This window comes from Schistocerca nitens, chromosome 7 (assembly GCF_023898315.1).
Source record: "Schistocerca nitens isolate TAMUIC-IGC-003100 chromosome 7, iqSchNite1.1, whole genome shotgun sequence".
NCBI lineage: Eukaryota > Metazoa > Arthropoda > Insecta > Orthoptera > Acrididae > Schistocerca > Schistocerca nitens.
This window is the reverse complement of record NC_064620.1, coordinates 295,447,775-295,463,175: the sequence shown is the minus strand read 5'-3', so window position 1 is coordinate 295,463,175 and position 15,401 is coordinate 295,447,775.

The window sequence follows — 15,401 nt, the reverse complement described above, 5'->3', positions numbered from 1 at the left end:
TGCTGGAATAAGGGAGGGGGGGGGGCGCAGGAGGAATGAGAGAGAGAGAGAGAGAGAGAGAGAGAGAGAGAGAGAGAGAGAGGGGGGGGGGGTGTTGGTAAGATCAAAATACGACAAGACTGTGTAGCACAGAAAGATTCCTTTCCAAATATACCAAGACTCTCAACGAGGCCTTCACAGATGAAAATTACCGTCCAAACATCATACACAAACAGATCTTCCATGTGTTGTTGCTCCAGTCACCTCCCATCTCCCACATACCCACCGTCTGGCCACAAAGGAATTGTGATTCATTACCCTCCAGGACTGGAGCACACATTCTCCATCAGGTTTCTACTACCTCTCATTGTGCCCTTAAATGAGGAATATCCTATGCTCTATCTGTCTCACCTCTGCCACTCACCAAACCTACTCAATATCCTTGTCCATCCCTGCTCCTGACCCCTTTCTTCATAGCTCATATCCCTGAAATAGACCTAGATGCAAGACCTGTCCCACACATTCTCCCACCACCACTTACTCCAGTCCAGTCACCACATCTCCTATCCCACCAAAGGCAGGCCTACCCATGAAACCAGTCATTTGATCTACAAACTAAGCTGCAACCACTGTGCTGCCTTCTATTTGGGCATGATGACTAACAAGCTGTCTGCCCTTGTGAATGGGCACTGAAAAACTGTGGCCAAGAGACAGCGGGACCACCAAGTTGCTGAACATGCTGCCTAAGACAACATTCCTCACATCAATGACTGCTTCACAGCCTGTGCCTTCTGGATTCTCACTACCAATACCAGATTCTATAAACTGTGCAGGTGGGAACTCTCTCTGGACCGGCCTCAACCTACACTAGTCCCTGTCCACTTACCTGCTCCCACTCAAGCACAACACAGTCTTCTATAATGCCTACACACCCACTACTCCTTTTTCCCTTCAATACTTCTCTCCTTTTGTGCTGTAATCATCCCCAAACCTCCTAACTGTAACTAGGAGCCCTACTCTGTCTCAACTACATCTCTACATTCTCCCATAAACAGCATTATACCTTCCCTCCCATGCACCCTGCTTCCCCTCCTCTCCCAAGCCTCTTCCTTACCCACAATAAATTGCTGCTCCTATCAGGCACAGTTCAACATTACACATAGCAGTCATGTGTGTGTGAGTGGTGCTTGTGTGAATGTGTGTGTATATTTTGTACCTTAAAAGAAGGCCTTGTGGCTGTCATTGTGCCTGTCTGCAGCTCAGTGTCTCCTCTGTATGGTGAGTAGCAATTTATTCTTTTCATAATATTGTTGTTATTCCATCCTCGACTTTCCATTGTTTCGTGCAGTATTTATAGATGTAAGAAAATAATTTCTTTGGAAAATGTAATTTTTGACTATTTAATATTAAGTTGTTAATTGTGGATAAAAAGCAGCTGCATGGTAAAACTTTTCTGTGGAGAGCACAAAGATGGAAACTGACAGATTGCAACCAATTGGGAAACACCTGCCATCCAGGAAAATCTCCATGTAAGGAATGCAGGTCTTTGAGGGTGCAGACCAGAAGTTCAAAATGGTAAGATAGAGAACTGACCTAGAGAAACCTGACATTCCAAGAGAACCAGTCCCTGGCAATTAGCTAGACTAATCTGTATGGTGAACTTTGAATAGGATGGGGATGGGGGTGCTGCACTGGAAGGCCAATAGCAGAAGTGGGGCCTTCTTCTGGAAGTTCTGTGTGAGTTGGTGAGGTGTCAGATATGGACCACCCGCTTGATGAACCTTGCACCCATGCAGATCTTTTTAAAGTTATTAACAAGGCCAATACTAATGCTGCTTTCCCTTTTAAAAACACCTCAGAGAATGAGGGAAAAGAAAGAAATATAAAACATGCTGATACTAGAATGCATATTGCTATGTTGTTAACAGGTTGCAAGCAATGTATAAATTTTTATTTTTCATGGTAAATAAAATGACTATTTTTAATTACAAAAGAATGGGCACCAAGTGCATATATCATATTTTTGAGTATTTAAAAACCATGGGCTCATATTCAAGAGGAGTGAGTTTTAATCATCATCTAGTCTTCCTGCCACAGATTTCCATACCTCACTTTAGACAAATACTATGACAGTTTCTGCAAAAAACTAGAGCAGTTTTCTCTTTCCATCCTTGACCATCTGAGGTACTGATCAATCTCTAATGGAATATTAAATATGTAGCTTCTGCACATGATCATCCCACTCACAGGCATGCAACTTTCTGCTGCCAAAGGTAAAAGCACGAGTACGTCTTATGAATATTTATGGGCTTCTGAGTGAAGATAATTTTTATGAAGTGACATAACTGGTGAACTATGTAAGAGTTGCTGTAGTGAAAGTGTAACTTCATCATTCTGAGGACACCACTGTGACTAACTGAACTCAAAGTGCAGTGCAGAATGTGTAATTAACAAAGTAAGTGAATGACTACTATGAAACTGTATTTGCTACAGCCAATAACAAACAATGCAACTGCAAATCATCCAAGAGGATGTAATTACCAGATATCTGTGTACAGGTCCATCAAGCGTATGAATGTGGCTGCATTAAGAGGTTGCACTTCAGCACATAGACAGGATAGAATCAGAGTGTTAAAGAGCTGTCTACTTTGAAAATACCTTTTTCTACCACTTAAGAGAATTATTTGGCTCAACCATATTTATGATGTTAAATCACATTGAAATCCACTCTTATTAATAGTGACACAGTTAAGAAGAACTGGCTTCCAACTTCAGACTCAAACTATAATAAGAGTCCAGTGAATAAAAGCACAGTTAATTATCCACAAGCCACCTAACTGTGTGAGGTGGAAAGTATGTCTGGTACCACTAACTGATCCTTTCTTTCCATTTCCACTCAAAAAATGATGCACAGGAAGAATGATTGTCGGTAAAACTCTGTATTAGCTCTAATTTCTCAAATTTTCTTGTCATGGTCATTCCACGAGATGTATGTGGGAGAAAGTAATATGTTTTTTGTTCCAGAAAGTGCACCTCTGAAATTTCAATAGTAAACCTTTCCATGATGCACAATTCCTCTCTTGTAGTGTCTGCCACTTGAGTTTGTTGAGCATCTCTGTACCTCTTTAACTCTCTTGCAATGGCTAAACAATCCCATGATGAAATGCGTCATTCCTTGTTGCAACTTCTCTTTTATTAATCCTATCTAGTAATAGTTTCATACTGATGAACAACACTCAAGAATCGGTCACACAAGCACTTTGTATGCCACCTCCTTTGTGGGTGATTCTTCCTATGAATTTCATTCTGGCATCTGCTTTTCCTGCTATTTGTTTTATATGGTCATTCCACTTAAGGTTGTTCCAGATGGTTATTCTTAGATATTTTATGTTATATACTGTTTTCAGCAATTTGTCACCAATAGTGTAGTTGTGCAATAGTGGATTTCATTTCCTGTTATATGCTGTGTGTTACATTCATTTATGTTCAAGGTCAACTGCCAGAACCCACATCATTTATCAATCCTCTGCAGATCATTTTGCAAATTATACCATCTTCTGGTGCTGCTACTTTACTATAGACAACCATACCATCTGCAAATGGTCTTAAGGAGCTCCCAGTGCTTTCCACTAGATCAGTTATATACCTTGTAAACAGTCATTGTCCTGTCACACTTCCTTGGGGTACTCCAAAAATTACCTTTGCACCAATCGTTTTTGTTCCATTAAGAGCAATGTGTTGAGTTCTGTCTGTAAGGAAGTCTTGAATACAGTCACAAATCTGGTCCAACACTCAGTATGCTCATATTTTTCACTAAATCACAGTGTGGGTTGGTGTCAAATGCCTTCCTGAAGTCAAAGAACATGGAATTATCCTGAGCCCATTGTTTATGGTGCCTTGGATCTCATGAGGAAACAGGGTCAGCTGAGATTTCAAATAGCTCCATTTGCAGAATCCATGTTGATTTTTATACAGGAGATTTTTGTTCTCTAAATAGTCACAATTCTTTAAATGCATTCTATGTGCATCTGTCCTATGACACTTCTTGATAACAGGTGTGACCTGCATCTTTTTCCAGTTGATAGGTATCCTTTGTTGCTGCAGTCATCTACAATAAACTGCTCCTAGAAGGGGGAAAGTTCTTTTGCATAATCTTTGTAGAATCTTATAGGTATCTCATCTGATCCTGATTCTTTTGCATAATCTTTGTAGAATCTTATAGGTATCTCATCTGGTCCCGACGCCTTTCCACTACTAAGTTACTGTATCTGCAATCAGTTATCTAAATATCTACCATTTCGATGCTCAATGATGATGGACTGAGGGACCATGTTACAATCTCTTGTAGGGAAACAGTTTCAGAAGACTGAATACCACATTTCAACCTTCTCTCTGTTGTCCTCAGTTTTTGTGCCAATATGGTCATTGAGTGAATCAATAGGTGATTTCAAACCACTTGATTTTATGGTTTTTCTCAGCTCAGTTGACAAAATTTTACTTTCAAAGTCACCAAACACTTCTCTCATTGTTCTCCTTACATTCATTTTCACTTCACTCAGCTTTTGTTTTTCAACTATGTTTTGACATCTCTTGAATTTGTGATGAAGCTCTCTTTTTTATGTAGCAGTTTTCTAATATGGCTTTATGATCTCAGTGGGTCTCTCCCATCCATTATGACCTTGCGCAGAAGACATACTGAAAAATGCTTTTGAATTTCTCCCATTTGTGATCCACACTTTAATCCTCAGTACTGAATATTTGATGCTGACTGCTCAGATACTCTGAAATTTGTATTCCAACACTCTTGCCAAGCGTAAATGTTTTCCTACCTAACTTAGTAAATATATGGTAAAATATTTTGAGAGTAAGATATCTTCATTTATGTCTCATACCAGAAACCAGCTCCTTTGTGACAAAACAGTAAGATGCACTGTGTTGCTTCCTACATCAACAGCATTTATCATGGAAGCAGCGAGAACAATGAGAGCTTGATTTTATGATCATGTTATCTCTGACACTATTTTTATGAAATAATTCTGCACAACTGCTACCTCTGCTGGCACTGCTTGTTTCTATAGTTCTTCTGTAGGTGGCGTTGCTACTCTGAGATGAAGAGAGTGCCACAGGATATGATGACACAAAACTTTGTAAAGGGGTCTAATATTAAAGCACTTTGGCCTATGTGAAAACTCCATTGAGAGAGTAATGCACTGCATATGTGACAATATAACACTCTTGCCTGGATGATAACAGGTTTTAATGTTTTGTAAAAAAATATTATCAATACCATGAGAAGTTATTGTTTCATGACAGTTAATTATTTCCTTAATCGCCCTAAAAAGGATACAATGAGATACTTCAGGAATACATCAACACTTTATTGTATCACATTCTGCCTGTAGAACTGCTGTTAAGACCTATGAATGATATACACTTTTGATGTAATCTGGTTACCACAATACGAGGTCTGTTCAAAAAATTCTGGAACATACATAATTTCACACCAATGGTATGTTGTAGCAAAATGCAGTTGACATCCATGCACATGCCTGTGTTTAATGTGTAACAGTGCTATATAGAGTAAAATGTTGTGCTGCACAGTTTGTGAATTTGAGATGGCAGAGTTAGAGGAGAAATGCGTCTGCATTAAATTTTGTGCTAAACTCAAGAAAACCTTTACATTGACACACCAGATGGTACAGGAAGCCTGTGGTGATGAGAGTTTAAGCCACACTTGGTGTTAGGAATGGTTGACATAGTTTTAAAAATGGCTGTACAGAAGTTAAAAACGACCCTCATGCAGGATGTCCTTTGACGCCTACTGAGGATGCTCAGGTTAGCAATGTCAACAAAACTGTGTGTGCCTATTGAAGACTGACTGTCCAAGAGATTGAAGGAGAAAATAACATTTCATTTGGATCATGTCATGAAAACCTGACATGGCATCTTGTTCCCAAATTTGTCCCATGGCTCATGAGTGACAACTAGAATGACCTTCGCCTCTCAAGCTGTGAAGAACTTTTGGGTCGTGCAAATGAGAATGAGATGTTCCTTAGGAGAATCATAACTAGTGATCAGGCATGGGTCTATGGTTATGATGTTGAGACCAAGGTTCAGTCTTCACAAAAGGTAGGGAAAGGTTCTCCAAAACCAAAAAGAGCTTCTCAGGACAGGTCAAATGTCAAAGCCATGCTGATAGTTTTCTCTCAGTTTGAAGGATTAGTTCATCATGAATTCAAACCACAGGGACAAACTGTCAATCAACAGTATTATTGAGAAGTGCTGTGACACTTGCCACAAAATGTGAGAAGGAAAAGGCTCGAAATGTGGCAAAACAGTTCATGGTTCTTGCATCACTATTAACACACCCACACATTCATCCCTGTTGGTGCATGACTAATGCACAATAAACAAAATCACTGTGCTGCATAATCCTCCATACTCTCCAGACCTGGCCCCTGTGGATCTTTTCTATTTCCAAAGTTGGAAACCCCATTGAAATGGTGAAGATTTGCAAGAATAGATGAGAAAAACTAAATTTGCAGATTGCGCTTCACGTGATCCAGCAAGAGGCGTGCCATGACTGCTTCAGAAAGTGGACATGGATTGGGTGAGGTGTATTGATTGTGGAGGAGAGTATTTTGAGGGAGACCATGCACAATAAGTAAAAGGTAAGTACAGAAAAATTTTGTGGACAAAGTTCTAGAATTTTTTGAACAGACCTCATAATGTGAATTGATTGGGGCAGCCGGCCGAGGTGGCCGAGAGGTTCTAGGTGCTTCAGTCTGGAACTGCATGACTGCTATGGTCGCAGGTTTGCATCCTGCCTCAGGCATGGATGTGTGTGATGTCCTTAGGTTAGTTAGGTTTAAGTAGTTCTAAGTTCTAGGGGACTGATGACCTCAGATGTTAAGTCCCACCGTGCTCAGAGCCATTTGATTGTGTGCATCAGCCGATAAATATGAGAGTACTAGAATATCATCAAACACTTATTTTTCAAGTCTAACCTGTCTGTCTTCATTGCTGTTGAATGTGACACCTGGACAATATTTTTCTCGAATCAGCACAGTGACTTTGTCTCTCAAAATATTTACAATTTGTCCAAATACTTCAGTACTCTGCAGGTAAATGTAGAAATCATCTAACATATTTTCTTCAGTTTTTCTGTTATAGTAACAATAATCTTGTAATTCAGTTGATATTATTTCTGACACTATTTTTATGGAATGATTGTAGTGTACGACTGCTGTCTCTGCTGACATAGCTTGTTTTGGTAATTCTTCTCTAGGTGGTATTGCTTCTGAAAGGCTAATCATAAAACAAAACAATATCAAAAGACTCTCACATTATGAATTTTTTTTAAATGATCATATTTTACAGGAATTTATTTTGTAATAAATGTTATTGGTAGTAAGGAGGGTGTTAAACACCCATTGAAATGAGAAACAGTAAGTAATGAGTAGTTACTAAATGCATTAATTCAATGGACCATTGATTTATTATTTGTTAGAGTTACATTTTATGTTCAATATACAGTAGAGTAGAGACAATGAAGATTGCTAATGTACAATTCATTACAATTAGGTTATGCTCCAGTTTCCTTTTATTATCTAAATATATCTGGGAAACATGTTTTATTGCTAGCATTTGAGTATAATGACCAGATCTTACCTGCAGGTAGCATATGCACTATCAGTATTATCAGCTTGTGTACTTTCGGATCCACTATTGTGCTACATATTTTATAGATCTATACACCATAATTCATTTTGTAAATCCCATCATTAAGCCTTCAGGGATGGAAAATGAATCAAATAATATATTAATAGACAGGAGCAGCTGCTACAGACTACTTCCATACATCAAAACGATTTGACATGAAACGTATATTGAAATCTATACATACAATAATCACATCTCAGTGATTCATAATAAGTCTTATTAATATCCCCTCCAATGCTTCTTGAAGCTTAAAACATTCCTGCTGGGGGTCTATATACAAAGTAAGCTGGTGCAGTGGTCAGCACATGGGACCCACATTCGAGAGGATGACAGTTGAAACACCTGCCCAGACACCCAGATTTAGGTTTTCCACGATTTCCCTAAATTTCTCCAGGTAAATGCTGGGATGGTTCCTTTGAAGGGTCAGGCTGATTTCCATCCCCATCCAAGCTTGCACTACGTCTCTTTGGGGGGGGGGGGGGGGTCTATAGACTGCTGTGTTCTATGTTTCCAGTCCTGTTACTGAAATATAGCACTCAAATAGCTGTTCAGTGCAGTTTTCTCTGAGGTGTATGGCCTGAGACTTGTGTGTATAGCAACTATCCATTTCTGCATATTCCACTTACAGTAATTTGATATGATGTGGTACTCAGTAAACTTTCAAGGTGCAGATGGGTCAAAAATTTTGAGTTTGTAATAAATAGTGCTGTTCATGAAGGCAGAGGCTGTGATGATGGTAGAACATTCTTCAAATTTAAAAGAAAAATATATTAGGTATCCACCCAGCACTCAAATGAACAGTGATGAATTTAAAGAGGCCATAAGGAAGAAAGTGGTAAACAAACTTAAGCTATGAAAAACATGTATGGATTTAATATTAGTTTTGACACATGAGAAATCAAGCAAAATAAATTAACAAATATCAGATGTCTTGAGCATATTAGGGACTACTGGAAAGTAACGACAACAGTCAGGGAGATCTGAAGTATCCAAACAACCCAATGTAACATAATTCGATAGACAAAAAATCTACTCACCGAGCGGTGGCAGGAGGACACACATACATAAATAGGTATTACTTATGCAAGCTTTCAGAGCCAGTGGCTCCTTCTGGCAGAATGCTTGAAGGGGAAGGAAGGGGGGTGAAGGAAACGGATGGGAGGGGTTTAGAGAAAGGGGTACAGTTCAGAAAAATCACACAGCACCCCGGGTCTGGAAAGACTTACCAGACGGGATGAGAAGGAAAGACTGATTGTTGGGGGACTGCACCAGACGATATTTGAAAACCTGAGAGCTTTAAGGTGGAAGACAGGGTAACACAGAAGACAGAGATTACTGCTACAACATCGTGCATGAGTTAATAAGAGTGAAGAGCTAAGTGCATTGTATGTAACAGAAGTGGGAGGGGGCAGCTAGGCAGGTCAGAAAATGAAAGATGTAGAAAACTGAAATGGTGTGAATAAATGAGTAGTTACTGTGAAGAAATGCTGACACAGAATAAATCAATATAAACTAAGAACAGATAGGTGGCAAGAACCAAGGACATGTTGTAGCTCTAGTTCCCACCTGTGGAGTTCTGAGAAACTGCTGTCTGGGGCAAGAATCCTGATAATGTGTGTAGTGAAGCAGGCACTTGCTGCCAGTATACTCCCTCTGCCTATGCCCATTCACCCTAACTGACAGCTTGGTGCTAGTTATGCCTATGTAAAAGGCTGAACAGTGTTTATATCACAGCTGGTATATGACACATCATTCTGCAAGTGGCTCTCCCTTTGATAATATGTGTTTGGCAGTTACAAGGCTGATATAGATGATGGTAGAAGCATGCATAGGGCAAGTCTTGCAGCGAGGATGGTCACAGGGGTGTGAGTCACAGGTTAGAGAGGTGGATGCAGAAAGAGCACAGGATCTGCAGGGATTGGGAGGGCAATGAAAAGGTATCTAGGTGTGGTGGACAAAATCTCAGACAGAAAGGATCTCATTTCAGGGTAGGTTTTAGGAAGTCATGGCCTTGTCGATGTAGCTGATTAATGACTTTACTTCTTTGTTTTGGACTGAGACTACGGAGACTGATAGGCTGTACACTTTGTTCCTTATGCAAGAAAAATGAAAGTATTTACTGTATAGTTATTTTGTGAAACATTTTATATGAAAAAAATCTTGCAACCAAATGTAACAGTTGCAGTAATTTCCATTCCTGCCTCCATCGCTGGCATATTAGGATATTATTTTACAGGCCCTTGCTGTGCTCATTTTTCAAATAAAATCCTAATTCTGAAGACACTTGGTACGAAAAAAATGTTAAAACTGACGCTCTTGTCCATGATTTGATGTAAAATGTGCATAAATGACATTATTTATTATTCATTTTTTGCAACATTTTGATTTGAAAGTCTAGAAAATGAAACTTTTTGACATGAAAGAAACAAAATAAATTAAGATAAATCTTTCCAAGTGAACAAATAATGTATGATCTGTCAATTGCAGTAAAAGAATTAAGTACTTTATTCATTCGTTTTACTTTGTTTGAATTTGTGTTGAAATTATTTTGAGGAAAAATGAGTATCTCAGAGTTGAACGTATAATTAGGAGATAACAGTGTAACAGGACATCCTCTTCTAGCATTACTTTTCCCAGCAGTGGTTGTCGATACTAGTATTATTTTTCGAATTTTGGATAGGTTAATACTATATCAGTTGCTTTACATGAAAACCTCCCTATAAATTTATATGCAGTATGCTATATTTCAAGCTAAAATTTATGAAAATGAATTACTTCATAAAATATTTTAATTTCAGTGTTATAATCAATAAGTACTAGTTCTGAAAGTACAATTAAAATTATTTTTTTAAAACATTTGAAATTACAAATTAATTGCACAATTAAAATTTTCTATTATTAATTATGCAATTCTGTGTTGTTTACTATGTTTATTTCTGGATTCATTTATGAAATATTAATCAAAATTAATAATGTAACAAAAACTAGTAGGAATTCAATTGTTAAGAAAAATTGTAATCACTTTGGAATGTTGTTATTACCACAGAGTGTGAGATTAATAAGCTTGCCTCTGATGTGATCAGACGTATTTTTGTACGAACAATGTAATTTTGGCTTTGTTAATGTGAAAAATCAAAATTCTGTAAGAATACCAGAGAAGGAAAGTTGCTACTCACCATATAGCAGAGATTCTGAGTTGCGATAGGCACAACAAAAAGATTCATACAATCATAGCTTTTGGCCATTAAGGCCTTTGTCAGCAGTAGACACACATACATGCACACACACACACACACTCATGCAAACGTAACTTGCACACATGTCTGCAGTCTCAGAGAACTGAAACCACACTGCAAGCAGTAGCACCAGTGCATGATGTGAATGGCGACTGGGTGGGGTAAGGAGGAGGCTGGGCCGGGAGCTGGAGGGATAGTATGGTGAGAGTGGAGGACAGTGAAGTGTTGCAGTTTAGACAGAGGGCAGGAGAGAAGGTGCACAGGGGGGAGTGGGTAAGTAGTGGAAAGGAGAGAAATAAAAGAAAATTAAAAGACTGGATGTGGTGGTGAAATGACGGCTGTGTAGTGCTGGAATGGGAACAGGGAGGGGGCTGGATGGGTGAGGACAGTGACTAAAGAAGGTTGAGGCCAGGAGGGTTACGGGAAGGTAGGATGTATTGGAGGGAAAGTTCCCACCTGCGCTATTCAGAAAAGCTGGTGTTGGTGGGAAGGATCCATATGGTACAGTCTGTGAAGCAGTCATTGAGATAAGGGATATCATGTTTGGCAGCGTGTTCAGCAAGAGGGTGGTCCACTTGTTTTTTGGCTACAGTTTGTCAGTGGCCATTCATGCAGACAGACAGCTTGTTGGTTGTCATGCCTACATAGAATGCAGGACAGTGATTGCAGCTTAGCTTGTAAATCACATGACTGGTTTCACGGGCGGCCCTACCTTTGATGGGATAGGTGATGTTAGTGGCCGGGCTGGGGTAAGTGGTGGTAGGAGGATGTATGGGACAGGTCTTGCATCTAGGTATACTACAGGGGTATGAGCCATAAGTTAAGGGATTAAGGGATTGGGGGCAGGGGTTGTGTAAGGATGGACGAGTATGTTGTGTAGGTCCGGTGGTCGACGGAATACCACAGTAGGAGGCTGTCGGAAGGATAGTGGGCAGTACATTTCTCATTTCAGGTCACAACAAGAGGTAATTGAAACCCTGGTGGAGAACGTAATTCAGTTGCTCCAGTCATGTGTGGTACTGAGTTACGAGGGGAATGCTCCTCTGTGGCCAGACTGTTGGACTTTGGGAGGTGGTGGGAGACTGGAAAGATAAGGCATGGGAGATATGTTTTTGTACAAGGATGGAATTATAATTATGGTCAGTGAAGACTTCAGTGAGACAATCAGTATATTTTGAGAGGGACTGCTTGTCACTGCAGATGTGACAAGAAAGGGTGGCTAGGCTGTACGGAAGGGACTTCTTGGTATGGAATGGGTGGCAGCTGTCAAAGTGAAGGTATTGCTGGTGGTTAGTTGTTTTTATATGGTCAGAGGTAAAGATGTAGCTATCTCTGAGGTGGAGGTCAACATCGAGGAAGGTGGCTAGTTGGGTTGACTAGTACCAGGTGAAGCAAATGGGGGAGAAGTTGTTGAGGTTCTGGAGGAATGTGAATAAGGTGTCCTTACCTCCAATCCAGATAGCAAAGATGTCATTAGCAAAGATGTCATCAATGAATATGAACCAGGTGAGTGGTATAGGATTCTGGGTTTTTAGGAAGGGTTCCTCTAGATGGTCCATGAATAGCTTAGCATAGCATGGTGCCATGTGTGTGCCCATAGCCGTACCACAGATTGGTTTGTAGGTAATGCCTTCATGAGAGAAGTAATTGTGGGTGAGGATATAATTGGTCATGAAGACTACCACTTATTGATTATAACACTGAAAATAAAATATTTTATGAAGTAATTCCTTTTCATAAATTTTAGCTTGAAATATAGCATCTGGAAAGGTAATGTTTGATAGCAGTAAGGACATGGGCATTAGGAATGTTAGTGTACAGGGAGATGGCATCAATAGTGACGAGCAGGGCACCGTGTGGTAAAGGGACAGAAACTGTGGGGAGTCAGCAAGAAAATGGTTGGTATCTTTTATGTAGGAGGATAGGTTCCGGGTAATAGGTTGAAGGTGTTGGTCTACGAGAACAGAGATTCTCTCAGTGCGGGCATAGTAACCGGCCACAATGGGGCATCCTGGGTGGTTGGGTTTATGGACTTTAGGAAGCATGTAGAAGGTGGGAGTGTGGGGAGTAGCAGGGGTCAGTAGAGAGATGGAGTCTGGGGTGTGGTTCTGGGATGGCCCTAAGGATTTGAGTAGTGACTGGAGATCTAACTGGATTACTGGAATGGGATCGTTGTGGCATGGTTTGTAGGCAGATGTATCTGGCAGCTGACTGAGTCCTTCTGCCATGTAATCCTTGCGGTTCAAAATAGCGGTGGTGGAGCCTTTGTCTGGAGGTAGGGTTATAATGTCGGGAACAGATTTTAGTTGGTGGACTGTGGTTCTTTCTGCAGATGTAAGGTTAGTTTGCATGTTGAGGGATTTGGGGAATGATGGTGAGGCAAGGTTCAAGGTTAAGAAATTCTGGAAAGTTAAGAGGGGTGGTTTGGAGGCAGTGGGGGTGGATCACGGTTGGATAGAGGAGTGAACTGCATTAGGCAAGGTTCAATATTGGTCTTTGATTGAGTCTGTATGGTCAGGTTGGTGGCGAAAAAGTGCATCTTCCAATACCTGTACAAAAACAGATCTCCCGCGCCTTATCTTTCTAGGCTCCCACCACCACCCAAACTACCACAGTCCAATCACAGAGGAGCATTCCCCTTGTAACTCAGAACCATACATGACTGGAGCAACTGAATTACATTTTAGGACAGGGTTTCGATTACCTCGTGTAGTGCCCTGAAATGAGAAATGCCATACCCACTATGCTTCCCACCCTTCCTACTGTGGTATTCTGCCGTCCACTGAAACTACACAATATACTTGTCCATCCTTACACAACCCCTGCTCCCAATCCCTTATCTAATGGCTCATACCCCCGTAACACACCTAGTTGCATGACCTGTCCCATACATCATCCTCCTATCCACACCTACTCCAGTCTGGTCACTAACATCACCTATCCCATCAAAGGCAGGGCTACCTGTGAAACCAGTCATGTGATTGACAAGCTAAGCTGCAACCACTGTGCTGCATTCTATGTAGGCATGACAACCAACAAGCTGTCTGTCTGCATGAACGGCCACCGACAAACTGTGGACAAAAAACAAGTGGACCACCCTGTTGCTGAACGCGCTGGCAAACATGATATCCCTCATCTCAATGACTGCTTCACAGCCTGTGCCATATGGATCCTTCCCACCAACACCAGCTTTTCCGAATTTCGCAGGTGGGAACTTTTCCTGCAATACATCCTACCTTCCCGTAACCCTCCTGGCCTCAACCTTTGTTAGTCACTGTCCTCACCTATCCAGCCCACTCCCTGTTCCCATTCCAGCACTACACAGCAGTCATTTCACCAACACATCCAGTCTTTTAATTTTCCTTTATTTCTCTCCTTTCCACCACTTACCCCCTCCCCCCTTTTGCACCTTCTCTCCTGCCCCCTGTCTAAACTGCAACACTTCACTGTCCTCCACTCTCACCATACTATCCCTCCAGCTCCTGGCCCAGCCTCCTCCTTACCCCACCCAGTCGCCATTCACATCATGCACTGGTGCTACTGCTTGCAGTGTGGTTTCAGTTCTCTGAGACTACAGACATGTGTGCAAGTTACGTTTGCATGAGTGTGTGTGTGTGCATGTATGTGTGTCTACTGCTGACAAAGGCCTTAATGGCCAAAAACTATGATTGTATGAATCTTTTTGTTGTGCCTATCACAACTTGTGCATCCACTTCATCCTTTTTGTTTTTTTCACATGTATTTGGGTGTATTTTTGCGTAATTTTTCGGACGTAATTCTACTTTCTTACACAATTTTTCGCATTTTTTGCACCACCATGGATTCTTGCTCCTTTCATCTGTGTCAATACAGAAAAGTTTCCTTATCACTAGCCAGATCCCAGTCTGACATACTGTTTCTGCATTGTTGCGTGGCTCATCAAATTACCCATCTTTGGTTGCAACCTCTCCTTCCGCAATAACCCCCACCTGTTAAAATTCTGCCAATCCTTAGCCCTCGCCAACATAGTAATGTAAAACCATATCAACCAAGCCCACTCCTCCTTCCAGTACCTTCTCTCAATTCGCAAAATTCTCGTGCTATGTAATCCCAAATTCTTGGAACCCTAACACACATTGAAAACTTTGCCCTGCAGGAACTTTAGCAACATGCAAAATGCCACCTCAAAAAGCTCTCCATCCTGCTCACTTCCTATTCTCACCTTGGAGTACCACTGTCCACCATTTCTACAACAACCTCCAAATCTCCCCCACGCCCCCTCATAGCTGACAAACCCTGTCTCACAGACCTACTACACTTACCCCACCTTCCAAAATTCCCTCCCACCACCAAACAGAACCCAGAACCTAAACAGACCCGCAACAAAGTTATGAACCTTTCCTCCAGAAGCCTTAGTACCACAGAAATATCAGTCCTTTCCAAAGGCCTCACCTTTTGCCCCAACCCCAAATTCAACCATGCAGG